Source organism: Pelophylax lessonae (genome assembly GCF_965119305.1).
Source record: "Pelophylax lessonae genome assembly, chromosome: 2".
NCBI lineage: Eukaryota > Metazoa > Chordata > Amphibia > Anura > Ranidae > Pelophylax > Pelophylax lessonae.
Window position 1 is genome coordinate 173027231 of NC_138769.1, and position 27362 is coordinate 173054592.

The 27362-nt window shown below is 44.9% G+C and overlaps 1 protein-coding gene and 1 pseudogene across 2 annotated transcripts in view; both read left to right on the top strand.

Annotated features, from left to right (window-relative positions):
* The window catches only part of BCLAF3 (BCLAF1 and THRAP3 family member 3), a 205818-nt gene that overhangs the window by 21180 nt on the left and 157276 nt on the right, over positions 1-27362 (top strand). The window lies entirely within an intron of this gene.
* On the top strand, positions 557-19779 carry LOC309548007 (annotated as a pseudogene). The gene is made up of 2 exons: positions 557-648; positions 18306-19779. The product of its transcript is annotated as an uncharacterized misc_RNA (transcript).

Below are 27362 nucleotides of genomic sequence, written 5' to 3' on the forward strand. Positions count from 1 at the left end.
GACTGAAGAGTGAGGCTTGTTTACACGCCCCTATACTGATACATAGCGTGGATCCAATCAGAGGATTTGTCTTTATGGCTCGGGGCAGGCTCTGAAAGCACCAGAGGGCTCTGTTGAGGAGAATCCTTGTCTAGTTTTGTTCCACCGAGCCCATACTTTGGTGTCAACATGGCAACACCAGTCAACAATCCTACCAAGATGAGTCGCTAGATGGTATTTTTGAGATCAGGAAATGCCAGGTTTCCGTACAATTTCGGGAGAGTGAGGCAATGGCAAGGTAGGCAAGGTTTTTTGTTAGTCCATATGAATTTTGTGGAAAGAGTATACCTGTCTTAAAAATTTGGATGGTAGCCGAATAGGCAGTGTCTGAAAAAGGTATGAATATTTTGGTAATATACATATGTTTATCAGGTTACATCTACGGAACCTGGAGTGGAGGCCTCCACGCCACTTCTCTAGGAGGATGTACGTGACAAGAAGGGGGATGCGTGTACCTAGGTACTGTAATGCAACATTGGTCCACTTAAACTTAAAGCTCGACTTAAACCCAACTCCCATGGCCTCCGACTTGCTGAAGTTGATCCTCAAATTGGATAAGGTTCCAAAAATCTCATATTGTCGAATAAGATTGGGAAGAGAGATCGCAGGGTTAGTGAGTGGAAACAATAGGTCGTCAGCGTACACTGAAATTTTGTATTGTGATGTCAGGGTTTCAACGGATCTTGCATGAAAATCGGTCCAATGAAAGGGCAAAGAGAAAGGGTGATAGAGGGCAGCCCTGTCTTGTACCATTCCCGATAGAGAATGATTCCGAGAGAATGGCATTCGCCTTTACTTGGGCTGTAAGTGTGGAGTAGCCCGATGAGATCCAATGTATCATCCTCTCCCCCAGACCGATATGTTTAAAGGCCTTCTCTGCATCCGTCCCTAAGAGTATGCTGGGCAGGTAGGATGTGTTAGCTACATGGATCAAGTTTAGAACTTTGGTAGTGTTATCTCTAGCTTCTCTGGTTGGGATAAAGCCCACTTGGTCTAAATGAATGAGAGGTCTGAGGACATGATATGTGGAATGTATGAGGCTGTCCTAATTTCCCAGACTGATCTCGCTAAAACTTTACCGCTCTTGTCGCCCGATTTATATCCTATTTTGCGGCATCTCTGGAGTGCTGCTTTAGCCTTGTATTGGAGAATGTTGACAATTTGTTTACGGATAGTCGTCATTTCCAAATTCAAGGATCGGGATGGCGCATGCTTGTGTTGTGCAGTCTGGAAAGGAGTGAGTGAAGTTCTCTCTCCTTTTTAAGTCTGAAACCTTGTTTAATCTGGATGCCTCTAATGACTGCTTTATACGCTTGCCATAAGGTTCCTATGTCACAGTCTGGTTGGACATTCTTGTGGAAGTATGATTGAAGTTCCCTTCAATCCGCCAGGACCTCTGGGTTCTGCAAAAGACTTTCATTTAGTCTACAGAATTTGGTTGTGGAGGAGGGGACCTCGGGCAGTTTGTAAGATAAAAGAATGGGAGCATGGTCGGACCAGGTTATATTTCCAATTGTGGTGGTAAGTACTGCATGGAGTTGATTGTAAGGAATGAGGAAAGGAAATAATCAATCCTAGAGTACATGCGATGCGGGGAAGAGTAGAATGTGTAGTCCCTTTCACCTGTGTGTTGCAACTGCCATACATCAATCAGTTGAGCTTTATGTAAGGTTTGGGCTATACGTTTATTAGCGGGAGGGGGTACAGAAGAGAAGCCTACTAACTAGCTTGGGGATCAAGGGGACGTTAAGATCTCCCCCCTAGGATCAATTGGCCCTCCGTGAATTCTGACAGTGTGTCTATTAGGTGTGAGAAAAAGGTATCCTGCTGGGAATTGGGCAATAAATTACTTCTTAGACATGACCCAAAATTGTGTCACTGGAGCTTAAAAGGTGGAATACATTATTATTTTTACAGCAACATCTGTATTACATTTTTCTGAAAACCCTCTTGCTTGTTAATGGGCTCTTATAGCTAGGCTATCTTTTGAAGCTCCTCACTCCGGTGATCTTTGATCTGTTCCATGTTTTTCATTTAGATTTCCTCCTCTCCAAGGTTACCTAGCCCTGTCTTACAAGATTGAGTCAAAATCAATAACTGTAAGATTATTTTTTCATTAAGTGGTTACTTGTAGGTATGTTCAGTGGCGTGGCCTAATGCTATTTTTAATCATCTAAATAATCCACACATTTCTTTTGTCATTGTCCTAATATGTCACCGCACCTATGTGTCAGAAGTGCAAAGTACCTTTTGCTTTCCACCCGTTTTTATTGTGACTCATCTTCTAAGGGCATCAATAATCCTTTAATTGTGGGAATCACTTTGATTGCTTAAAGTGGCAGCCTTTTATTCTATAGCTGGTAGGTTTATTGAGAAAGCATGAAGGGTTGTTGGGTAAAACAACCTTATAGTTAAAACACATCCTGGCTCCCATCCTTACCGCTCTGCTGCCTTGTAAAACATTATAGTATTGTAATACTTTCTTTTGCTTTAGAAAATGCAGCTTCAGGCAGTATCTCTGAAGAGGAGGGTCAAGAGTTCAGGCAGAGTCACTGATTGGCCAGTTCTGCTTGGATGTCAATCCCTAAGCCCCATGGGGCCTAATGCCTAGACCGGCCACCATGTACAACCAGAGCAGAATTTTCTTCAGGACTAGGTAGACTTTTAATCCCTTATAAAAAGTGTGTGGCAAGGCGGTCAGGTTGATGGCGTAGGGAATAGCTAAAAATCTACTTTATGAAGACCATACACTGTTCCCTTTTTGTAGAGAAAACTTGTTTTAAATCTTTCCTGCCAATATTAAAGTGGAAATACACCATATCTGAGCATCACAAACCAAAAGCTCTATTTAATTCATTTTTAAAATTTCAAAGCAAACTCTCACCATCCATCCATCCATGTCTCCATGCTTTATTTTGCTGAGGAATAATTTTCAAAAACACCCCCTAGCATATCTAGCCATAGCCATCTTTGGTAAGGGCAGATTTTTTCATTTACTTCCTGGAATCCATCTGCCCCTAGCCAACATGCAGACAGGATGGTTTCCCTAGCTGAGAAAATACCTCCTCCCCTCTTGAAGAATCCTGGGATGTATGACATCATTTGCCTAGATCTGGAAACCATAAAGTAACAGAAGAAAGGTAAATAAAAAAAAAAAAAAAAAGTTTAAGGGCCCTTTCACACGGGCTTTCCAATCAGGACCGCCAGTCAGTTTTTCAGGCGGACCTGATCGGATGCTCTATGCACCCCTATGGAGTAGCGGATGTCAGGGGTGACATGTCTGCTGACACCCGATGCTATCCGATCCAATCCTGTCTGTAACCCTATTTTCCATCTGACTGGAGGATCGGATCAGATAGAATCGGATAATAACGGACAGGCGGTCCATTTTCATCCGATCTACCAGGTCTGTCTCTGCACACAGAGTGGAGGCGGACCTGTTATCTGCCTGCTCAGTGGGGATCAGCGGATTGATCCCTGTTGAGCAAAATGGAGTCCGCCGGGCGCAAAGCCCGTGTGAAAGGACCCTAAAACAAGTAAATATTATGTACTTTCCTATCTATTTTCTAATGCTAGCAGCATAAGGATTCAAAATAGTCAATGTTGATTGAAAGCGTAATGATTCACTTTAAGCACATGCATGTGATCATTCAACTGGTGTAAGTAGTATTTTTGACTTAGTATTAGCCTCTTGTCATCTGTACAGTATGGCAGCTTTCAGACTGGAGGCAGAAGGGGCATCACTAGGGGTCAACAAGGTGGCTACATGCAAATCTGTTGATAAGTAACATGCTGATAAGAAGAGAGATCAAAGGGATGACCTCAGCAATCTGCTGCTGATCTTTCAGCCTCGGTTCAGACTAGATGCGGTGCAAATTCATAGCGAATTCACTGCAGATTCTGCACCGTATCAAAATTGAACCCATTCATGCGAACCGATTGCAGAGTTTATGATAAGTTAAAGATACCCCCGAAATGGGTTTGCAAAACGCAGTGCAATTTGCAGAACGTGTTCACAGCAATGCGATCGGATTCTGGTGTGGACAAAAAAAAGGGTCCTGCACGAGTTTGGTGTAAATGCAGTGCAATTTGAGCCATACAAATCCATAGCTTAAATCGCATCCCAGAGACACCGCACAGGAATGTGCTGTGATTCCTTTGCCAATTACATGCGCAAAAATTATACCGCATCAATGTGAACCCAGGCTCAGAGATGACAACACTTTGTTTCTTACCTGTAAGAGAGAGAGTCAGGTTCTTCTCCTTACTTTGCATTGCGAAGGGGCTGTATAACTCTCAGGATTGGATGAAAAGAAATTCAGATCCTCTGGCAGGTAAAACAGCTTGTATGTATTTAGCTTTGGAGTAGAATTCTGGTGAAAACATAACTTTCTCTTACGTCCTCCGACAGTCGCCGCCCCTTCCCAAGTCTTCACCAATGGGTATTGACCTTTGCTCCGTAGGAGTAGCTAGGCAACAAGAATTGTTAATACAAAGCTTTTAACATGGACACACCCCTAGGGGCTGTCCCCTCAGTCAATACCTCCCTGCACCAGCATTCCCAACTCAGTTTGACTTTGCCTAGCTTAGGAGTAGCTGGCTATCCTTTGCTGGGGCTCAGTCTCAGCCTTCTACCCTTTCTTTGATTTTATTTCAAGTATTTTTCTCTTTTCCTTGCTAGCTGTTATTTTGTCAGCCTTAGTTTAGGGATCTTCTGATGAAGAATCATCATGCGGAGCTGGGTCTCGGACTGGCCGCCCTGCATCCCAGGGCTGATAGCCAGATGGATCCCCAGCCTGCCATTGAGCGTTCAGCTTAGGTTTTACCCTGGCACATTGAACGACCCATCCCTGTTCGCTGCAGGGATGCTGCCTGTGAGGTGGCTACCTCACTGGACGCCATGACTGCGGTCCACAAGCGTCCTGGCTGCGGGACTCCCTGTCTGCCCTGATAGCGGTTTGTCGCTGGAGACGGCTCCCTACGCCATCTGGTACGGTAAGCACCTTCTGTGTGGGGACCTTTTCTGTATGGGTGTCAGTCTGTGGCTGTGTATTACCCTCCATGTCTGTGTAACTGCGGGCTCCCTGTCAGATACCTGTGTGGCTGCATGCCTGTGGGCTGCGAGGGGGGGCCATCCTGCTCTGCTGTTTAATATGCTCTGGGTGCAGTTTTGTGTGCAGACGTGTGTGTGCGGCGATCCGCCATTTTATTTGCCTGTATACTGTGACCGGCCCTGTCTCTATGCAGCGCCGTGTTTTGGCGCCCTTCACCGCCATTTTGGCGGGCGATACTACTCATGCACATGGCGGCGCCATTTTATTGTAGCCTTTTTCCCTCTGCCGAGCGGCCATTTTGCTGGAGCCTTCCATAGGCTATATCAATCAGTCAGCATTGCATCACTTCCTCTTTCCCCGGGAACAGCGATCGGTGGCAGCAGTCTGGTGTGCTCTCTCCAGGTTTTTACCTTTCTGTCCTGTCATTCCTTGCTCAGTATTTGTCTATCCCTGCGGGGTCAGTGCATACAGCGGTGTGCGGTGGGCTGCGCTCGCCGTGGTTTTAAAGGGCCAGTACCTTTAATACTTTTCTGTACTGGGACATGGATTCTCAGGATAGCAAGTTTCCCCCCGCCCTGGTGGGGGACCAGGGGGCTGCTGCACCCCCCGAGGGGGCTGATCTGACCACTGTAGTGGCTTCCTTGGTGTCTCAGGTGCAGGTGCTGCTGGCTGAACGATTCGCAAAAAGGGCCAGGTTATCCATTTCCTCTGATTCAGAGGGCGATGTGGCTGCTGTGGCTGGCATACCCTTCTCAGGGTCCCGCTCATCTTTGGACCTTGTGGGGTCTGAGGGAGAGCCTGAGGTGGAGGGGGTTGATGTTTCTCCCCCTGGCTCGCCTGAAGAGCTTGCACTCATGAATGAGCTGATTGCTTCCATTAAGGACACCTTGCACTTGGAGGATGAGCCTACTCCTCCTGCTAGGATGTCTGCTTTCGGAACACAGAGGGCTCGCAAATCAGCGCAGGTTTTTCCCTGCCCTGCTGAATTTCACCATACGGTTAATGAACAGTGGCGCAATTTAAAGAAGCCTTTTACTGTGCCAAATAAGTTTAAATTACTTTATCCATTTACGCCTGCCACCGACGAGTGTTGGTGTGTGGCGCCTCCGGTGGATCACGCGGTAGCCGTTTTGAACAAAGCTACTGCGGTGCCCTCCGAGGATACCCCGGTTTTCCGGGACCCTACGGACAGGAGAATAGAGTCTCTTGCCCGTCATGCTTATATGGTGGCTGGTTCTATGCTGAAGCCTATTTTTGCTTCCATTATGGCGGGACACAGGCTGTTGCTGATTGGACCAAGATGCTCAGGCGCACCTTGGCGGCTGATTCCGCTCCGCCTACCATGTTGGCTATGGTGGACCAGATCCATCAGGGTGTCATGTACTTGTGTGATGCGGACTTGAATTTAGCTCCCTTGGCTGCAAGGCTGTCCAGCGCGGCGGTACTGAACCGTCGTCTGATTTGGCTGAAGAATTGGTCGGTCGACCAATCCTCTCGCAAGACGCTGGCGGATTTTCCCTACGCGGGGTCTCGCCTTTTTGGCGAGGCTTTGGATACCCTGATAAAAGGGGTTATGGGGGGCAAGAGTACTCTCCTGCCCCAGTCTTTCAAGCATAAGTCTTTCCGTGGAAAGCGGAATTCCTCGTCTAGGCCCTCTCAGGGGTCCTTTCATGCCTTTCGGTCGCAGTCCAAGGGCAAGCCCTTCAAAGGCCAAGGCTCCCAGAAGAAGCCGTGGGCAGGGAAGCAGAAGTCCGGCCAGTCCGGTTCGACTTCCCATACCACTTCCGCCTGAAGGGGCGCCCTCACCCGTTTCTGGGGTGGGGGGACGTCTGCGCGGTTTCCTACAACCTTGGCTGGCCCGCGTTCGGGACAGGTGGGTTCAGGAAATCGTTCGATCTGGTTACAAGATCGAATTTCTCTCTCGGCCGGCGGGCAGATTTTTTCCCTCAAATCTTCAGCTGTCTCCGGAGCGCTTGCAGGATTTGCACCTGGCGGTGCGGGACCTGCGGGCCCAGGGGGTGGTGGTCCCGGTGCCTCATCGGGACAGGTTTCGGGGGTTTTACTCCAATCTGTTCACTGTGCCCAGAAAGGAGGGCAAAGTGCGTCCGATTCTGGACTTGAAAGCTCTGAACCGCTTTGTGCGGGTTTGCAAGTTTTGCATGGAATCCCTGCGCTCAGTGGTGGCTGCCCTGAGTCCGGGGGAATTCATGGCCTCCATCGATCTGAAGGATGCGTACCTACACATCCCCATTTTCGAGGGTCACCAGAGGTACCTTCGATTCGCCATTGCGGAGGATCATTACCAATTCATGGCGTTACCTTTCGGTCTCGCTTCGGCTCCGCTTTTTTTTACCAAAGTGCTGGCGCCGGTTCTGGCCCTGTTGCGAGCACAGGGCATTGCTGTCTTGGGGTATCTGGACGATATCCTGATATGGTCAAATGCCAGTCAGAGCCTGGTGACCGACCTGTCCACAACGATGCGGACTCTGCAGGAGTTCGGTTGGACCTTAAACATTCCGAAGTCGACTCTGTGTCCTTCGGTTCGCCTTCCCTACCTGGGAATGATTCTGGACTCTGTCCAAGCGAAGGTCTTCCTGCCGGAGGACAAGCTTCGGACTCTTCAGGACGAGGTCAGGTCCCTCAGGGACAACCGGCACTCGTCTCTCCGGACATGCATGAGATGTCTAGGTCTAATGGTCTCGTCTTTCGAGGCGATCCCTTTTGCCCAGTTTCACACGCGGGGTCTCCAGACGGAGATTCTGTCCGAGTGGGACGGGCGGCCGCAATCCCTGGATCTGCGGATCTCGTTGAGCCAAGACACCAGAAGGGATCTTCTGTGGTGGCTCCAGTCCCCGGCGGTGTCGGGGGGCAAGTCTTTTCGTCCATTGTTGTGGACGGTGCTTACCACGGATGCCAGCCTGTGTGTCCTTCGGTTCGCCTTCCCTACCTGGGAATGATTCTGGACTCTGTCCAAGCGAAGGTCTTCCTGCCGGAGGACAAGCTTCGGACTCTTCAGGACGAGGTCAGGTCCCTCAGGGACAACCGGCACTCGTCTCTCCGGACATGCATGAGATGTCTAGGTCTAATGGTCTCGTCTTTCGAGGCGATCCCTTTTGCCCAGTTTCACACGCGGGGTCTCCAGACGGAGATTCTGTCCGAGTGGGACGGGCGGCCGCAATCCCTGGATCTGCGGATCTCGTTGAGCCAAGACACCAGAAGGGATCTTCTGTGGTGGCTCCAGTCCCCGGCGGTGTCGGGGGGCAAGTCTTTTCGTCCATTGTTGTGGACGGTGCTGTGGATCCCTGGGAGAAGCTGCGTGATGACGCAGCGTAACGCGTAGGATAGCTAAACCGGAAGTGACGTATCGGCAAAGGATCGTATGTTATGCTTGAAACAAGACGAAAAGCAATGTGAGTGTTACTCTATCCTTTTTTTAAATAAAATTTATGGGACGTACTTCACTATGTTGGGCCCAATTTGATTTTTTTGGAGATACAAAGAACCGCTTATATCCCCTGGAAGATAGCTGCATTTACAAGGGAGATATAACCAAGGATCTATAATGGTACATATATGCCAATAAGGAGGAAGGAACAGCATACTGGGGAATACAACCTAAGGCTCTTTTAAAGGAGCAGTGAGGTGAGCGCTTAGGACACCTAGTGGGCACCGCACGAAGCACCTGCATGTGAAATTTGGATTAAGAAGATTGTGTTCATCACATTATATATTTTATAAAAATAATTTTAAAAGGACACTTCAGCACTTTATTGGTTATCACTTATTTAGAGCACTTTTTATAATTAAATAAGTCACCGATTTTAATTTTATATAAATTTTTCACTGTATAATGGATTGATATAGCTGGTCTCAATAAGATTTATAATTTTTTAATGAATATTTCATCACCTATTATATTTATTGTATAAATTATATCGGATTGTATTATTGTATACATTAAGACACATCAATTTTAATATTATTTAAGAAGCACTTTGGCACTTTTTCACTTATTTACATATTTATATATTTTATTTATGTTATTTAAGCACTTTTAAAGCGCGGTACTCCCCCCAACTTTATTTATCTTTATTGTGTAGGTTACCAATTTTAGTACCTGCAGCATTAAAGGTGCCTATTTTGTAGACAATAATTAGAGAAGACAGCGCGAGAATTTCACCAACCCTCTACATGAGATGTCTAGGTCTAATGGTCTCGTCTTTCGAGGCGATCCCTTTTGCCCAGTTTCACACGCGGGGTCTCCAGACGGAGATTCTGTCCGAGTGGGACGGGCGGCCGCAATCCCTGGATCTGCGGATCTCGTTGAGCCAAGACACCAGAAGGGATCTTCTGTGGTGGCTCCAGTCCCCGGCGGTGTCGGGGGGCAAGTCTTTTCGTCCATTGTTGTGGACGGTGCTTACCACGGATGCCAGCCTGTCGGGCTGGGGTGGTGTTCTGGGCGTTCTGTCCGCCCAGGGAACTTGGTCGGAGGAGGAGTCCTCCCTCCCGATCAACATTCTGGAATTGAGAGCGATAAAGCTTTGCCTTCTGAGATGGACGGACCGGCTTCGGGGCCGCCCGGTTCGGGTTCAGACGGACAATGCCACCGCGGTGGCTTACATCAACCACCAAGGGGGCACCAGGAGTGCCCGAGCGGCTCGGGAAGTAGCCGACATTCTGTCTTGGGCCGAGGCACACGTCCCGGCGATAACGGCAGTTCACATTCCGGGGGTGGAGAACTGGCAGGCGGATTATCTGAGTCGCCAGACCCTGGACCAGGGAGAATGGTCCCTTCACCCGGATGTCTTCCAGATGTTGTGCGCGAAGTGGGGTTCCCCAGATGTGGACCTGTTCGCGTCTCGTCTGAACAACAAGGTGGAAAGGTTCGTGGCAAGGACGCGCGATCCTCAGGCAGACGCCTCAGCCGCGTTAGTGGCGCCCTGGCATCAGTATCATCTGATGTATGCCTTTCCACCGATTCAGCTGCTGACCAGGCTTCTTCGCAGGTTAGCCTCGGAACCGCACATGGTGATTCTGGTAGCGCCGGACTGGCCTCGCCGGTCCTGGTACGCAGACCTCGTAAATCTGGCGGTCGACGCTCCGTGGCATCTGCCACTTCGAGAGGATCTCCTGTCTCAAGGGCCGATATTCCATCCTGCTTTACAGTCGCTGGCTTTAACGGCCTGGCTGTTGAAAGCCAGGTCCTGAAGGATAGGGGTCTCTCCCCTGAGGTCATTCCCACGTTGATCAAGGCTAGAAAAGCCTCTTCGGGTAAAGTTTACTACCGTACTTGGAAAGCATACTTTGCCTGGTGTGAGTCCAGGGGGTATTCCCCTCGCTCATACTCGGTGTCGAGAGTGTTGGCTTTCCTCCAAACTGGAGTGGACCAGCGTTTGGCGCTGGCCACAATTAAGGGTCAGATTTCTGCGCTGGCCGTTCTTTTTCAACGCCCTGTGGCGTCTAATTCATTGGTTAGCACCTTTGTTCAGGGGGTGCGACATTTGGCCCCTCCTAGGAGGGACCCTATACCTCCATGGGACTTGAACTTGGTTCTGTCCGTGTTGCAACAGGCTCCCTTTGAAAAGATCAGGGAGATCTCGTTGTCTCTATTGTCCAAGAAGGTTGCCTTTTTGGTGGCGATCACTTCGGCAAGTGTAGCTGCTGACTTTTAAAAAAAAACAGCCACTCATCCGTCCCATGGTCCAGCGGTGACCATGCCCCAGCCGTCTTTATCCTCCGCCCTCTCTCGGCTGCGCCGGCATCTTCACTATGGGCACCTGAGTGTGACAACTTGCATCTTCACAGCCGGGCGCCCACTGCGCATGCGCAAGTCGCACTGCACATTCTGGATTGGCGGATGCAGTCTTCTGGGACCTGTCAGTGTACCAGAAGACTGCAGAGGGAGGGAGTGAGGAGAACTTCTATCAGAATGGAAGTGGGAGTAGGTACCTGTCAAAATCGGGTACCCGCTCCTCAAAAGTGGCAACTCTGCAAGAGGAGCGGGGGACGAGTCAACAAAGCGGAATTCCCCTTTTGGGTGGAGTTCCACTTTACTGTAGATCTCCAGCAGCATATGTCTGTCAATAGACAGAGATTTACATGCACACACTTCCTCTTTACACCTGTGCTGTCAATCACAGGATGTTGATGGCAAGAGGTGGACTGAATGATACCATGAGTTGCATGGTGACACTGATAGTTGCCAACAGTTTTACAGGCTGGTTCCATAAAAAGGGGAGCACAGCCAATCCAAAGTTGGCGCTATACATTTATAAAGGTACAGTATCTCACAAAAGTGAGTACACCCCTGTAACAGATCAACCAGCACCCCGACCAGGCACCTCCATTGACAGATGCTCCTAGTGCTTCCCGAGGGCTCCAAGCACTCCACCAGACACCGTAACCACTTCAGACCCCACGAACCGCTGCAGCTTGGTTAGGGTCTCGCCATCTCCAACCCACCCTGGACCTACGACAAGGCTCCAGGTTTCCGTGGGTGAACCTCTCTTTCCACAGAGAGTGCAGCAGAACAAGCTCTTACACAAGCTCTTACAAGAGCTTAGTGATTATCTAAGGGAGTATGGAAGACCATAGCAATCCCTTGTAGCATATCCCCCAAATAAGAGACAGGACTCTAGATTGAGGGTGAAGTAACTCTAGAACAACTTTATTAAACAAGAAAGAGACTTGTATACAGTTTTCACCCACAAGGTTCCCGCCTAGGTTACATAGTTACATAGTAGGTGAGGTTGAATAAAGACAATAGTCCATCCAGTTCAACCTGTGTAGGTGTGTGTGGCTGTAATCATCTCACATACCCCTGAATTTTCTGATCCTTGAGATGCACGTCCAATAGTCTTTTGAAAGCCACCATACTACCCGCAGAAACCACCTCTTGTGGTAGAGAATTCCACAATCTTGTAGCCCTAACAGTAAAGAACCCCCCACGTTGCCTGAGGTTAAAACGGTTCTCCTCTAATCGCACTGTATGCCCCCAAGTCCTCATGCAATCCCTTCGACTAAACAGCTTTTTTTCTAAGCTGAGATCCCCATTGAGATATTTAAAAATTGCTATCATGTCCCCCATCAGGCGTCTCTTCTCCAGGGAGAATAAATCAAGCGATTGCAGACGCTCTTCATAATCAAGGTCCTCCAATCCCCTAATTAGTTTAGTTGCCCTTCTCTGGACTTTCTCCAGCTCCAACACATCCCTTCTGAGGACTGGCGACCAGAACTGGACAGAATACTCCAGATGCGGTCGGACCAGAGTTTTATAAAGTGGAAGGATTATAGTCTTATCTCTGGAATACATCCCTTTCTTTATGCATGCTAATATTCTGCAAGCTTTGGCAGCTGCCGCTTGACATTGCATGCTGTTGCCTAGTCTATCATCAACCAAGACTCCCAGATCCTTCTCCATTTTTGATTCCCCCAAGGGTTCCCCTCCTAACGTGTATTGTGCTTTTATGTTTCTAGTCCCCAAGTGCAAAACCTTACACTTCTCTACGTTAAACCTCATTTGCCAAGTCGTTGCCCACTCCGTTATTTTGTCCAGGTCATCCTGTAGGATATCTGCTTCATGCTGTGCGGTTATTGCCCTGCCCAATTTTGTGTCATCTGCAAAAACTGCTATTGAACTACTGACCCCGACCTCAATGCTGTTTATGAATAAATTGAACAAGGTTGGACCCAGGACTGAGCCCTGGGGCACCCCGCTTACCACCTCAGACCAGTCTGAGTATGCGCTGTTTATTACCACCCTTTGGACACGCCCTTTTAGCCAGTTCTGTATCCAAAAGCAAACCCTGCTGTCGATACCTGCAGACCTTATTTTATAAATTAAGCGCTTATGGGGAACTTTATCAAACGCCTTAGCGAAATCTAGGTACACCACATCCACTGGTCTGCCCCTATCTAGCTCACAGCTTACCTCCTCCTAGAATGCTAATAGATTGGTTTGACAAGAAAGCCCATTTGTAAACCCGTGCTGGTTATTACTGATGATGCTGTTGTCTTTAGCAAACTCTACGATATAGTCCCTTATCATCCCCTCAAGAAGTTTACATACTATCAATGTCAAACTGACAGGCCTCTGACCCTTTTTGAATATCGGAATCACGTTAGCTTTCCTCCAATCTCCTGGTACATCTCCTGTCCTAATACTGTCCGCAAAGATCAGGAACAGTGGTCTGGATATAACCTTACTGAGTTCCTTGAGTACTCTCGGATGTACGCCATCCGGGCCTGGTGATTTGTTTGTGTTAAGTTTATCCAGCCTTTCCCTGATTTCACCCTCTGTTAGCCATAGTGGCAAGTCCTGTGTATTACTACTAACCATACAGTCATGGTCAGTGTACCCCTCCGTTTCCTGTGTAAAATACTGACGAGAAAAAAGCATTCAGCACGGTTGCTTTTTCAGTGTCCTCTGTAACCACCCCCCCATCATCGCTAATTATGTGTGCAATATGCTCTGCCCTAGTTTTTTTGCTGTTGATATACTTATGGGTTTTTTTTACTATCCTCCGCTATTTGTCTTTCAAAGTCTATTTTAGCCATCTTGATTTCGTGTTTACACTTCTTATTTGCCTCCTTGTATTGGTCGAAAGCCAATACTGTGCCTTCTGATTTATATTTCCTGAAGGCCAATTTTTTTCCCCTAATAAGGTTTTTAACGCTACGGTTTAGCCAGCCAGGTTTGGCCTTGTCTCTTCTAAATTTATTTCCCATAGGAATGCACTGCAAGATACCTTTGCTTAATATGTTTCTAAACCATTCCCATTTTTCCTCCGTGGTCAGTGATCCCAGGGTTTGGTCCCAGTTTACCCTTTCCATCAATGGACCTTGTTGAAGACTGGATGTGATATTCACAATCCAATAGGAACAGTACACAACAATATACAATGTGGGACAATCCCCACTCCCCCTTAGCATCCAATCCACATACCTATATACATCCCATAATAAGTTTCTCTTAAGTCAGACAGACAGAAAAATGTGAGGTCATTAACACTTAACAATGAGACAGGGCAATCCACATTCCCTCCCAATACACAACAAAAGGAAAACCTGTCTGACATTGAAAGATATGTAATATACACAGCATTTAGGAAGAACAGATTTCATGGCAAATGGGAATAAATCTTTATATTCCTATATGGAGATATTGCTGGCAAATATGACCGTCCCATCTGAAGCAATTCAAACCATTAATTATCTGTTTTTAACTTCCAGTGACGGTGAATACTGTCACAACCCCTCCAGGGCTTTTTTTTGCCTCAGAATAGGTGCAGGAACTCCCCCTTTCAGAGTTACCCCTTGTCTCTGCCCCTTACCCACCTTCGAGCAGGGTCCCTTGGTTCCAACCACTACTTACCTCCAAGTATCGCCCCTTTTCGAGAATACACAACCAAGTAACATTTCCCCAAGAGACAATGGGCCGCTTTCAACAATATAGACCCCCAGCAGCAACAGCAAATTTCCTCACAGCCAGTATCAATAGACCCTCCAGCAGCCAGCAACAATATACCCCTCCCTCAACAGTAGATCCCTCCTATCAACAATATACCCCCCCCCTTAACCATAGATCCCTCCTAGCAAATACAGACTCCCCAGCAACAATAGACCCCCCCTGCAAAAATAGATCTCCTCCAGCAACTATAGATTCCCCAGCAACCAGTATCCATAGACCCTGCAGTCACTCCAGCACCCCTTGCCATTACATACGTTAATTGCTGGAGGTGCTGGAACTGCCTTCCCCCACGTTCCCGCTGAAAAAAAGCCCTGCACCCCTCACATTTTTGTAAATATTTTATTATATCTTTTCATGTCACAACACTGAAGAAATTACACTTTCCTACAATGTAAAGTAGTGAGTGCACAGCTTGTAGAACAGTGTAAATTTGCTGTCCCCTCAAAATAACTCAACACACAGCCATCAATGTCTAAACTGCTGGCAACAAAAGTGAGTACACCCCTAAGTAGAAATGTCCAAATTGGGCCCAAAGTGTCAATATTTTGTGTGGCCACCATTATTTTCCAGCACTGCCTTAACCCTCTTGGGCATGGAGTTCATCAGAGCTTCACAGGTTGCCACTGGAGTCCTCTTGGAACTGTTGGATGTTGGAGACCCTACGCTCATCCACCTTCCATTTGAGGATGCCCCACAGATGCTCAATAGGGTTTAGGTCTGGAGACATGCTTGACCAGTCCATCACCTTTACCCTCAGATAATTTAGCAAAGCAGTGGTGGTCTTAGAGGTGTATTTGGGGTCATTATCACTGCGGCCCAGTCCCGAAGGGAGGGGATCATGCTCTGCTTCAGTATGTCACAGTACACGTTGGCATTCATGGTTCCCTCAATAAACTGTAGCTCCTTTGTGCCGGCAGCACTCATGCAGCCCCAGACCATGACACTCCCACCACCGTGCTTGACTGTAGGCAAGACACTTGTCTGTGTACTCCTCACCTGGTAGCCGCTACACACGCTTGACACCATCTGAACCAGATACGTTTATCTTGGTCTCATCAGACCACAGGACATGGTTCCAGTAATCCATGTCCTTTGTCTGCTTGTCTTCAGCAAACTGTTTGCGGGCTTTCTTGTGTAGCATCTTTAGAAGAGGCTTCCTTCTGGGACGACAGCCATGCAGACCGATTTGATGCAGTGTGTGGCGTATGGTCTGAGCACTGACAGGCTGACCCCCCACCCTTTCAACCTCTTTAGCAATGCTGGCAGCACTCATATGTCTATTTCCCAAAGACAACCTCTGGATATGACGCTGAGCACGTGCACTCAACGTCTTTGGTCGACCATGGCGAGGCCTGTTCTGAGTGGAACCTGTTCTGTTAAAACGCTGTATGGTCTTGGCCACCGTGCTGCAGCTCAGTTTCAGTGTTATGGCAATCTTCTTATAGCCTAGGCCATCTTCATGTAGAGCAGCAATTCTTTTTTTTCAGATCCTCAGAGAGTTCTTTGCCATGAGGTGCCACGTTGAACTTCCAGTGACCAGTTTGAGAGAGTGAGAGCGATAACACCAAATTTAACACACCTGCTCCTTATTCAAATCTGAGACCTTCTAACACTAACGAGTCACATGACACTATGGAGGGAAAATGGCTAATTGTTGCCAGCGGTTTAGACATTAATGGCTGTGTGTTGAGTTATTTTGAGGGGACAGCAAATGTACACTGTTATACAAGCTGTACACTCACTACTTTACATTGTAGCAAAGTGTCATTTCTTCAGTGTTATCACATGAAAAGATATAATAAAATATTTACAAAAATGTGAGGGTGTACTCACTTTTGTGAGATACTGTACATGTGGTATATTGATATTAATTGTAGATTGATTATTTCGAGGGTAAACCTACGTGTTAACCATTTCTGTTGTTCCCTACTTGATTTGGCTGTTTTCACCTACCTGCACTGCCGAGATCTGCTTGATGTGGCCCTCATCATGGAAAGCCAAATGTATTGCAATTTAAGCTGTGCATCTGAAAAGAAATCTCAGGTGGCCTAAACTTTGTATGGACAGCTTTACAGTGAAAGCATTTGCTTCATTTGATGCAATCTGCTAGTAATGTGGCTTTCATTGCACTGAAAAGTAAAAGTCTATTCATTTTAATGGAAACGTAGTTAGCAGCGCCATGAGTAAAATAACTATTTTATAAGCTCGGTAGTAAAAGCAATCTTTGAGTAGGTTTTCATAAAATCGCAGTATAGATGTGTTTATAGTTTTCTTTACTGTTTTAAGTCTCCATTATTTTTATTTAATTTACTCTACCTCTAATGTCCCCTTTTCCTTGTAAAAAAAAAATATATATATATATATATATATATATATTTTTTTTTTCTTTTCTTCTGGGTACCGTAGAACTGCACAATTAATTGTAAAAAAAAAAATTGCGATCTCTATTTAACCCCCCTCACGATCCTAATCCAGCATTTCCATGATTCCGTGCAGAGCTGTTCTCTGCTAACAGCTGACAGCTGTCAAAGAAAAAAAGAAAAAACAGCCCAAAGTTTATCACAACATTGCTAAGCACTGTGAGATGAGGAGAAACTTATAATTTTGTTCTTTTAGATCAAAAGGATAAACTTCAGTCTGTAAATAAGGTCAGTTTACCCACTTAAAGTGTAAAATCTCTTTTTTTTTTTTTTAATAACAAACATGTTATACTTACCTGCCCTGTGCAGTTGGATTTGCACAAAGCAGCCCAGATCCTCCTCTTCTCGGGTCCCTCTTTTCTTCTCCTAGCCCCTCCCTCCTATCGAGTGTCCCCAGCAAGTAGCTTGCTTTGGGGGCACCCAAGCGGATCTGCAGCTGTGTGTGTCCATTAAGACACAGAGCTGTCGTTTGGCTCCACACCCTCTCTCTCCTGATTGGCTCACTGACTTTGATTGACAGCCAAAGGAGCCAATGGTGCCGTGGCTGTTTCTCAGCCAGTCAGTAGGGAGAGTCCTGGATGGCCGAGGGAATCGTGGATATCGCTGGATAGAGATGGGGTCAGGTAAGTAGGAGGGGATGCTGGGGAGGCTGCTGCACACAGGTTTTTTATCTTAATACATAGAATGCATTAATATAAAAAAAACCTTCTTGCCTTTGCAACTCCTTTATGGATAGTGATCATATGAAGCCATTTATCATAGTTGTTTGGCGTATTTGTAAATTATTAACCAAAATCACCCAAATGGCCCTGATCAAAAGTTTACATACCATGTGTGTCTGTACCAAGGCCAAACATTCTGGGCTGACACACACAGGTTAAAATGGCAACTAAAGGTTAATTTCCCACATCTGTGGCTTTTTAAATTGCAATTAGTATCCGTGTATAAATAGTCAATGGGTTTGTTAGCTCTCACGTGGATGCACTGGGTAGGCTAGATGCTGAGCCAAAGGGAGGAGAAAAGAACTGTCAAAAGACCTGCATAACAAGGTAATAGAACTTTATACAAATGGAAAAGGATATAATATATCCAAAGCCTTGAATATGCCAGTCAGTACTGTTAAATCACCTATTAGGAAGTGGAAAATTAAGGGATCTCTTGATCAAGGCTGTGGAGTCGGAGTTGAGGAGTCGGAGGAAATTTCGGGTACCTGGAGTCAGAGTCGGCAAACAATGCACCGACTCCTACTAAATTTAGATTGGAATTTTAAAAAAAGCAAGTTTAAATGTCCCAATTCACAACAAGTTATAATTAATTACTTAGTATAAGGAAACTTATAATTGAGGAGGCCAAATGTAAAAAGGAAGAACTACAGAAAGTTCTGAAAGGACGTTTTGTCTTTCTTAAAATGGATGCATGCACACATCACAGAATCAATTATTTTGCTATTAATATTAGATTTGTGGATGAAAATAACAAAACAATAACACGGACCCTCGGATTAAAGTACACTCAGGCACATCACACCAGTGATTACCTTCAGAAGTTAGTGGAGGGTGTTCTAGAAGATTTTGAAATTACAAAGGAACAAATTTTATGTGTTGTGACAGATAACGCTTCTAACATGTTGAGCACAATTGAGAAGATGAACGCAGATGAAGAAGGTAACAAACAGATATTAGAGTTAGAGTAAGACAGCTCTGCAAGTATTGGAGAAAGTTTAGAAACTGAAGAGAATGCTGACATTTTTTTAGACAACTTTGTTGAAGAAGCATCGAAGCTTGCTACTATTCATCATATGCGATGTGCTGTTCATACACTGCAACTTGCCATAAGAGATGGATTAAAAGATAGCCATGCAGCTACACTAATTGGCAAATTACGGCAAGTAACTGTTGCAGCCAGGGCCCCAAAAACAGATGCAATTTTGAAAAGACGCGCAGGAAAAGGAGCCATTTTGGATTAAACAACTCGCTGGGGAAGCACTTATTTAATGGTGAAGCGTTTGCTTGAACTTAAAGACTTCATAGAAGAAATGGACAATGAAAATCTTGCATTAACTGAAAGCCAGTGGACACAAACAAAAGAGTTGGAGAACCTTCTTTCTCAGCCCTTCACTGTCACCAAGAGGTTGCAATGTGACGATCTAACCCCGGGTAAATTCCTCTTGGAATGGAAGAGCCTGTTATATCGGCTGAACAAAAATGGAGGGTTAATAGCTGAGGGCATTGCATCTTCAATGATGAAAAGAGAGAGTCTTTTGCTGGAAAATGAAATGTTGTTAGCGGCTATTTATGTCGACCCAATGATCGGACTTTTGTTGAACAGTGAACAGACTGCTACTGGGAAAAAGGCCCTCTATGATGTAGCAGTTCGCATGAAGGGATTACGACCTGAAATACCTCCACAGGATGAAGTTCTTTTAAGCAATAGTGGTAACTCAGGATCATCTTCTTCAAACGAAGAATTAGACTTTGATTCCTTCTTAGACAAAATGGAAGTTGCTAAAGGAAAGCTACGTCGCATAAGCGTTACAGAACCAGTAAATGTCAAAATAAAAAAAATCCAACAGGAGTTTTAAAAGGCACTAAAAGAAGTTGAAAAGTATGATCGCTCATCAAAACTTACTGTTGAAGAAGCCATCCTTGTTTATCCAGAGATCGTTAGTGATGTGGCCAGAATAGTTACTGCAATGCCACCCACCCAAGTCAGTGTTGAAAGATTAATACATATTACCCGCTTGCCGACTGCTCACGGTATATTTACTGCGGCAGTCAGCCCCTCACAGGCAGAGTGACGTAGGTCTACGTCGCTCGCCTGTGAGGCTCTGGGGAGCGAGCGCGCGCCCCCGCACGGTCACGGACCCCCCCCCCGTGCGTGTGACCAGCGGACCCGATGTCCGCCGGTCACTCGGCGATCGGCGGGGGAGAGGGAGAATGTCAGGCAGCTTGTGTAAACAAGCCACCTGTCATTCTCATCGCTGTAAAAACACTGATCACATGGATCTACTATGTAGATCCGTTGATCAGTGTCCTTACAGCTCAAGCCACAGCCAATCACAGTAGAAAGCACGCCCCTAGGGACACACACAGCCCCTCCCTCCCAAATAAAGTTAACCCCTTCACTACCAGTGTATTTTTACAGTAACAGTGCATATATATAGCACTGATTACTGTAGAAATGTCACTGGTAACCCCAAAAGTGTCAAAAATGTCAGTCAAGGGTCCGATCTGTCCGCCCCAATGTCGCAGTACCGCAAAAAAAATCGCAGATCGCCGCCATTACACGTTAAAAAAAAAAACACCAAAAATGACAGAAATCTTTCCCTTTGTTAGTAAACGCGATAACTTTTGCGCAAACCAATCAAAATACTCTGTTTGTGGGAAAAAAAGGACGCCAAATTCGTTTAGATACAGCGTCGCACGACCGCGCAATTGTCTGTTAAAGTCACGCAGTGCCGAATCGCAAAATACCCCCTGGTCGTTTAGCAGGAAAATCCTCCGGGGCTTAAGTGGTTAATACAGAGGAGTCGGGGAGTCTGAGTCGGAAGTACAAAAACCTGAGGAGTCGGAACATTTATCTACCGACTCCACAGCCCTGCTCTTGATACCAAATCAAGGTCAGGTTGCCCAAGAAAGATTGCAGTCACAACTGCCAGAAGAATTGTTCGGGATACAAAAGAACAATTAACAGATAACGTCAGGAGAAATGCAGGCTGCCTTGGAAAAAGACAGTTTGATTGTTTCAAGGAGCCCATTACAACAATCCTTGAACAAAAATAGGCTGCATGGTCAAGTTGCCAGAAGGAAACCTTTACTGAGCCGATGCCCCAAAAACGCCTGTTTACAATATGTCCAAGAACAATAACACTCCTCACAGCTTCAGGCACACTAAAATCTGGAGTCATTGATGTGAACCATGTGCACTTGATCTGTTTGATTTAGGGACTTTGAGCACTTATACAATTTGGTGGCCACAAAGGGTGTTGATGATCACTATTTGACACTATTGTGGCTTATTTATGCACACTTTTTTTATTATATGCTCACTGGATTGATTCATTTTTATCTATGTATTTTTTATTTATGCATTGGTTATGTACTAATGCTGTTCAGTTTATTTAATATGTTTACATTATATGTGCACTTTTTGAGCAGCACAGTTGGAATAGCATCTTTACATATTTTTACACACCCATAGCACAGGTGATATCTCAACATTATTTTGAATTCCTGAATACCTATGTGTCAGCCCCAGATGTTGACATGTGGGGGTGGGCCCTTAACCCAATGTAAGATCTGGCTCAAAGGCTAAGAGGAATTTTGGACAGGTGAACCAAGTGACAGGGTAGCAAATAAAAGGCAACTATTTATAGTGTACACCCTTATTTGGCAAAGTAGAGGTTCACTTTGCTGTGTGCCCATTCTCACTTGTGCATGCTCTAACAAATGTGATTTTGCATGTTAAGGCACGTTTTTGTGTCATACCACAATTCACAGGGTATGCACTTCTGCTCGTTTGGTGCGCCATAGCACAGTTGCTTTTTGAACCATTCAAAAACAATAGCAGCATACCTCTATGGACATATGCCTGTGGGTTGCAGTAATGCAAAAGAACATGCATTAACTGCAACACACAAGTATGAGCACAGACTTGGTTTTCGGACCAGAACAGAGCATGAGTTTTGCTGATTTTTAGTACTCTAGGTCTGAGTAGACCACTAGAGAGAGACCACTGCTCTAATACAGAGCACAGCAGTCTTTCTCTACAGCTCACTGCCGAAGATACTGTATTTTCCGGTGTATAAGGTGACTGGGCGTATAAGACGACCCCCTAATTTTCCAGTTAAAACAGGTTTTTGCCTTATACTTGCCCTATAAGGCTACCCCCTCTTCTGAGGCAACACCATTTCATAACCTCAGTTTTGATTTACCGTAAATAGTTTTAATCAAAATGGTTATGACTTACCGGTAATAATATTTAGCCCGCTGGATGTGTATACAGTAAGCTTCGGCTACTTACAGAACGTCCCTGTGCTGTAATACTCTATGTACCACGCTGAGCCAATCACGGCAAGCAGTGTATTCTATTAATGCATACAAAGCCTGCTCGGATTGGCTGAGTCAGAGAGGCAGGCTTATACATCCTTTCCCAATCTGAGCAAACTTTGTATGCATTAATAGAATACACTGCTTGCCGTGATTGGCTCAGCGTGGTACATAGAGTATTACAGCACAGGGACGTTCTGTAAGTAGCCGAAGCTTACTGTATACACATCCTGCGGGCTAAAATATTAATACATAAGTTCTGTATGTAGCAGAAGCTACAGTACACATTGGGGCACATCCAGTGGGCTAAAATATTTAATAGGGACATTCTGTAACTAGCTGAAGCTACAGTACCTGGCGTATAAGACGACCCCCGATTTTTGGGGTATCTTTTTTATTATAAAAAGTCATCTTATATGCTGGAAAATATGGTAGGAGTTTTCAGCTGGGCCCGAGGGAAGATTACAAAAATAACAAGCAGTAATATACAGTTGTGCTCAGAAGTTTACATACCCTGGCAGAATTTATGTTTTCGTGGCCATTTTTCAGAGAATATGGATGATAACACAAACCTTTCTTTCACTAATGGTTAGTGTTTGGCTGAAGCTATTTATTATCAATCAACAGTGCTTACTCTTTTTAAATCATAATGACAACAGAAACTACCCAAACGACCCTGATCAAAAATTTACATACCCTGGTGATTTTGGCCTGATAACATGCACACAAGTTGACACAAAGGGGTTTGAATGGCCATTAAAGGTAACCATCCTCACCTGTGATCTGTTGGTTTGTAATTAGTGTGTGTGTATAAAAGGTCAATGAGTTTCTGGACTCCTGACAGACCCTTGCATCTTTCATCCAGTGCTGCACTGATATTTCTGGATTCTGAGTCATGGGGAAAGCAAAAGAATTGTCAAAGGATCTGTGGAAAAAGTTAGTTGAACTGTATAAAACAGGAAAGGGATATAAAAAGCTATCCAAGGAATTGAGAATGCCAATCAACAGTGTTCAAACTCTAATCAAGAAGTGGAAAATGAGGGGCTCTGTTGAAACCAAACCATGGTCAGGTAGACCAACTAAAATTTCAGCCACAACTGCCAGGAAAATTGTTCGGGATGCAAAGAAAAACCAGAAAATAACTTCAGGTGAAATACAGGATTATCTAAAAACATGTGGTGTGGCTGTTTCAAGATGCACAAGGAGGCAATGGAAGAAAGATGGGCTGCATGGTCGAGTCTCCAGAAGAAAGCCAATACGACAAAGTATCCCGCTTACAATACATCAAACAGCACAGAGACAAGCCTCAAACCTTCTGGCACAAATTCATTTGGAGTGATGAGACCAAAATTTAGCTTTTTGGCCACAAACATAAAGGCTACATTTGGAGAAGAGTCAACAAGGTCTATGATGAAAGGTACACCATTCCTACTGTGTATCACGGAGGTGGATTGCTGATGTTTTGGGGATGTGTGAGCTACAAAGGCACATGAAATTTGGTCAGAATTGATGGCAAGACGAATGCGGTATGTTATCAAAAAATACTGGAGTAAATTTTCATTCATCAGCCCGGACGCTGGGACGTACTTGGATATTCCAACATGCCAGTGATCCTAAACACAAGGCCAAGTCGACCTGTCGGTGGCTACAGCAGAATAAAGTGAAGGTTCTGGAGTAACCATCTCAGTCCCCTGACCTCAGTATCATTTAGCCACTCTGGGGAGATCTCAAACATGCAGTTCATGCAAGACAGCCCAGGAATTTACAGGAACTGGAGGCTTTTTTTCAGGAAGAATGGGCAGCTTTACCATCTGAGAAGATAAAGAGCCTCATCCACAAATACCACAAAAGACTTCAAGCTGTCATTGATGTTAAAGGGGCAATACACGGTATTAAGAACTGGGGTATGTAAACTTTTGATCAGGGTCATTTGGGTAGTTTCTGTTGTCATTATGATTGAAAAATAGTAAACACAGTTGATTGATAATAAATGGCTTCAGCCAAACACTAACCATGAGTGAAAGAAAAGTTTTTGTGTTATCATTCATATTCTCTGAAAAATGGCCAAGAAATCATAAATTCTGCCAGGGTATGTAAACTTATGAGCACAACTATATTTGTAACATGCCATTTTAAAACTCTTTAGTTTGGTTTATATAATTTGCACTTGAACTCAAAAAGTGAAGACTTGTTATGTTGTAGGAAACTTGGAAATGTTAATTGTACCTAGGCACCCCCCCCCCCCCCCCCAAAAAAAAGTGTAGCATTTTTCCTTGATTTCTTCCTAAAAATATCCCTACCGGAATTACAGCTGTATATCTGCAGTGTGAATTCTAGGACACTGCTGCCTCTGATTGCTAGTTTTCCCTTATTTGCGTTGAGTTTTGAGGATTTCTCTCACTAGTATGCTGCTCATTGTTCTCCTTGCTGGAGGCTCTGACATGAGGAAGCAAAACCACTTCCACACAGAGACACAGTACAGAACAAGGCATTGTGTTAGATCAGCTTCAGGGAGACCACAGACCATGCTGACACAGCTTCCAGAGAGTTCAGTTCCTCTTTAAAGTGCACCTAGGCAAAACTTTTAGTTTTGGATAGAGTGGACAGGGATTAGAACACCTGTCAGGTTTTTATTGATTTCTGTTCCTTCACATTCTCTCTGTGTCCTGTTTGGCATTTTCATCAAAATTGAAAGTAACAGAAAATCCCAAATTTTGGGTTGTCACCATAACAACAATAGAGGGGAAATCTTCCAATGGGGACACTAGTTTTGGTGACCTCGCTGACAGGCTGTGATTCCCTGATTTTGGAGGGATTTCTTTTTCATTTCCTCTTTTGGGTATGGAACAGGAAATGAAGGGAAATTCTCTCTATGGGGCACACATGGAAAAAGATTGAAAGGGCTTATAACTCTCCCTTACTCTATTTAAAATGGGGGAAAAAAGGTTCTGCCTTTAGTTACACTTTAAATCACCTTTCAACAGCTTCATAGTAAAATTAACCAATAAGAAATTGTACAGTCCAGTGATCAGAGGAAGAAAAAACACTGCTGATTTTTCTAGGTGAGAAGTTTTACCTGTGTACTATCAGCCTGAGTCACTTTAAATATATTTAATTTTATATCCAGGCTGCATAGCTGTTCTTTCATTAACTAGTTTTTTTTTTTCTTGTTTGCTTTGAGCTTATAAATTTGTTTAACCTCAGTTACGTGGCAGAGCTTTGCAAATATCAAGGAACAGCTAGAAATAAACGTATCTTCATAAATGTTTATGTAGTGTGAGCCATTAACGTGCTGGATTGTGAACAGTGTATGTGTCACCTACTGCAGGTTTCTCAACTACAGTTTGAGTCTGATATGGTTTTTTTTTTTTTAGATCAGAAAAATGTTTATTGTATGAAACAAGTAACATAGCAGTCCAACACAATACAGCACAATAAAAAAAAGGTGCTTCCGTTTACATATCTAAAGGTAATGATGACAAAGACAATAACAAATAAACATATATATATATATATATATATATATATATATATATATATATATATATGTGTGTGTGTGTGTATATATATATATATATATATATATATATATATATATATATCTCTCTGTGCCCCCCCCCATATACAGTGCCTTGCAAAAGTATCCCCCCCCCTGGCATTTTTGGTGTTTTGTTGCTCCTGGGGATCATGAAAGATTTGGATATTATTTTTAGAACCTAATCCTGACTTGTACTTCTCAACAACATTGTCCTTTACTTGTTTGGAGAGTTCCTTGGTCTTTATGGTAGTGTTTGGCTAGTGGTGCTTAGGTTTTGCAGCCTCTGGGGCCTTTCAAAAAAAGGTATGTATATGTAATGACAGATCATGTGACACTTAAGGCCCGTACACATGTACCGATTGTCGGCCGAAAAGCTTCGGCCGACGACCGATCGGCCGATTGTCGGCTTGTTAGTATGATGCCTCCGACAGCGCACATTCGGCCGAAAAGAATCTGTCATGCAAGCATTAAAATTTTTGTATGCCGACACCAGAGCGGCCAATTGTTCGCCAGTCAGTACAGAATTCGGCCGACAGACCGCAGATTTGCAAGACTGGGCATGCTCAGAAAAGAAAAAACACACGGAAAGTTAACCATTACATGACATCACTTCTGCAGTCGGCTGTAGTCGGCGGACAAAATTCTTGTGCAGTCTTTTGCACTTTTCAACAGACACCGACAGCCCTGGACAAAAGACGGCCGATCGTTCGGCCGACGATCGGTACGTGTGTACGGGGCTTTAGATTGCACACAGGTGGACATCTTTTCACTAATTATGTGACTTCTGAAGGTAATTGGTTGCACCAGAGCTTTTTATGGGCTTCATAAAAAAGGGGGTGAATACAAACATACATACATGCCAATTTTCTGTTTCTAAAAAATAGTTTTTTGTAGATATTTTTCTCATTTCACTTCACCAACTTAGAATATTGTGTTCTGGTCCATCACATAAAATTAAATTAACAAAACATTTAACTTAAGGCTGTAATGTAACAAAATAGGTAAAAAGTCAAGGTGAATACTTTTGCAAGGCACTGTATATCAAAGAATATACCAACACAGTCTAACCATGCCACCATCCCACTAAAAATACAGTTATATATGAACAGCTGATTGAAGTAACCCTAAATCTTTATGGTGTATTTGGACACATAAACAATCTCTGATATACAAGTTCCCGGGGGCTGAGTCCAGGGGTATCTAACCACACTCCAACCCCAGTGGACGCCTGTTTTAAGGGGAAACGCATTGGGTGGAGAGCTGTATCGTCACGCTGCTTGGTCCGCACTGCAGGCGGCCAAGCCATCCAGACTTTTACTCGTTTAAACAGCCGCTTTTATTCATCCAAATATAAGCGCGCCCTTTACTTTTTAATAAAAGATTTAAAGAGATTTCATGCACTATCGGCTGCTTTTTTCATCTTTGCATGCTGCACTGTATTACCGCTGCTAAGCCCGTTTGCCTGAGGAGAGCTCTATGTCAGTGTCCAAAGGGGGAGTGTGTGCCTGAAGCCGGTGTCACTTTCCAGCCCTGTATGTTAGCAGCATCCATCCATCCCTCCCTCCAGAAGCAGGAAGCTTTACATTCAGTTTAGCTGACAACTTCACCTGGTCTGGTTACTGAGGCAGAACCACTTCATACATGCAAAGTCTGATCTGACTTCTGGTAAGCAGCTTTCCAACTGATTGAACACAGCGGGATTGCATGCTGTACCTAATGGGATAAATGTGGGGAATACATTCACTTCCTACTTCAGCCAGAGTCTATATGTTCCTGTCCTTATTGTTTGCACTC